The 2,500-nt window shown below is 38.7% G+C and overlaps 2 long non-coding RNA genes across 2 annotated transcripts in view; one reads left to right on the top strand and one right to left on the bottom strand.

Moving 5' to 3' along the window:
- Positions 1 to 243, bottom strand: part of LOC138019385 (uncharacterized) — a 3,885-nt gene extending 3,642 nt beyond the window's left edge. The window contains exon 1 of the long non-coding RNA XR_011126148.1: positions 172 to 243. This is a non-coding gene — a long non-coding RNA (uncharacterized lncRNA). The remainder of the gene's footprint in view (positions 1 to 171) is intronic.
- The window catches only part of LOC138019384 (uncharacterized), a 7,013-nt gene that overhangs the window by 1,116 nt on the left and 3,397 nt on the right, over positions 1 to 2,500 (top strand). The gene's annotated exons all lie outside the window — the stretch shown is intronic.

Raw genomic sequence — 2,500 nt, 5'->3', positions numbered from 1 at the left:
ATTACTAGTGGAAGATGACCTTTGAGTAAAAGCGGTGTTGCGTTACAGGCAGCCGTTGAGAATTTAAACGCGTTGTAAGACTTTGTATGGGAAATAAAATACCGAAGATTATGAAGCCTAAAAAACGCTCAATTTAACGTTCATTCAATAAAATGAATAAAAATGACTTACCTCTGGTGTATTTTTGTGCCTTTTGGAGCTTATTTTACCGTTTCGGGAATTCCGTGTTTTCAATGTTCTAAGACGAAGTCAAGGCTGCACACTACGAAGAGCTCCATGGTTACGAGAAGCCGCTGTGGGGATGGGGTAAGTGTTGTACATGAAATGACTGTACCTCGTCGGGTGGAGTTGATTTGACCTCGGATCCAAGCTCCGTGTCGTGATACAGTATCATCACCAGCCGTTAACTTCATCAGCTATCGTGTAATCGGAAGCAGAAAATGCTCATTTCCAGCCAAGTGCGTGGGGATTTTTGACGACGAAAAATTCACCGAGGTTCGCAAATGATGTGGCTTTAGCTTTGCGTGAAAAAATCGCGGCAGGGATGGATTTTCGAGTCGCAAACCGCCTCTGAGCTGACAACGGTCGAAATCGTAGTGTGCAGCCTTGACTTCGTCTTAGAACATTGAAAATACGGAATTCCCGAAGCGGTAAAATAAGCTCCAAAAGGCACAAAAATACACCAGAGGTAAGTCATTTTTATTCATTTTATTGAATGAACGTTAAATTGAGCGTTTTTTAGCCTTCATAATCTTCGGTATTTTATTTCCCATACAAAGTCTTACAACGCGTTTAAATTCTCAACGGCTGCCTGTAACGCAACACCGCTTTTACTCAAAGGCCATCTTCCTCTAGTAATCAATTATTACACGCTCTCTAGTGACGCGAACTTGGGCTGCCTATGGGTAAAAACCTTCATCCCTTCAACGATCGATCCTCTCTTGGGTTCCAGTCCTTCCCCGACAGGTCACGCAAAAACGTGACAAACGAAGTTTTCCAAGAGCTTGGTAAAATCACATCGATTTTACTCCCTTGGATCATCAGTGACCCCTATTTTCTTAATCATGAATCATTTACTCTACTTACTATGTACATAATATGAGAAAATGAAAAAAATCTCACCGTAAGAAGTTACCTTTTTTTAATTTTTCTTTCCTCGTGCCATCGAATTCCGGTAGTGGTTGCAACGGATAGAGCTTACGAAAACACTCGTCCAGGATAAACTCTATACTGTTTACGACATCCCTAGCGGCATGAAAATATCTTAAAATCCCACCCCTGAAAACCTCTGCACGGAAACCGTCACTCTAACAGTTTATTTTTAGGATTTTCGATGGATGAGCAGATGAGGCTACCTTTCGTTATTATGACCGATATATCGAAATTAAGGCATTTTTCCACTGCCATTTTCTCCGAAACAAAGTCGGTGACCCCCAATTTTTTTTTATTTTTGGAGTAAGTACTTTATGACCCAACTCTAGGCGAGAAATGAAGAAAATCTCACCGTAGGAAGATTTTGGCGCGAACGTCCTTAAGTTAACAAGAAGATCTTTTAGATCTTAAAACCGCGCTTTCAAAATTTATCTGTTTTCTTACCACTATAGTCGCAACGTAGTACACATTCCAAAGCAGTCTATTGACACAAAATCACCTGATCAATCTGTAGCACAACAACTGACAACAACGACTGCACAGGAACTTATTGCACTATCACTTAAAGCCGAGGTGAAATCTCCGAGGAATCTCCGATGACGTAATGGTCTTAATTAATCTGGAACTGTCATCAGGATATCTATGGGTATGAACGATACGATAATAACACTTTTAATAACTTACAGCTTTCTTTCCTAAAAGTCGCGATTAAATTTAATTGTTGTTGTTGTTGTTGAATTACGTTATCCACTGCTTTGTTTAGTACGGTGGTTATTTCCCTACCAATGAAAGTTGAAATGTCGACACATTCCATGGATGACATAATGACCTTTTATGTATGCAAAGTCGCTCTGAATCACCGCTTAAATAACAAAAAAAGTCAATATATTTTGTACTAAATAAAGAGTGGAATATTCATAAAATTTTAAGTACATTAACGTTTTAACAGCTTTTGGCGAATACCTGTAAACATCATAAGTTGCGTGATTCGAAGTGACTATATGACCGAATAGAAATTTGGCACTGCTCACCAACTAAACTAAATTTTATCTGTGTTCTTACCACTATAGTCTCAACGTAGTACACATTCCAAAGAAGTCCTTGTTGATTCACTGATGACTATAGAACCAAAATCACTTGATCAATCCGTAGCACAATAAACTGACAACCACGGCTACACACAATAGCCGTTGTCAAAACTCCGATTGCACCATCAGTCGTAGCCGTTGTGAAATGACGTAATAGTCTTAGCTTTCTTTCTTTAAAGTCACGATTACATGTTTCAATAAGACACAAAAATATATATATTTTGTTGTAAATAAAGAGCGGACTATATTCATAAAATTTT

The sequence above is a fragment of the Montipora capricornis genome, chromosome 10 (genome assembly GCF_036669925.1).
Source record: "Montipora capricornis isolate CH-2021 chromosome 10, ASM3666992v2, whole genome shotgun sequence".
Classification (NCBI taxonomy): Eukaryota; Metazoa; Cnidaria; class Anthozoa; order Scleractinia; family Acroporidae; genus Montipora; species Montipora capricornis.
This window is presented reverse-complemented; position numbering and strand designations above follow the sequence as displayed.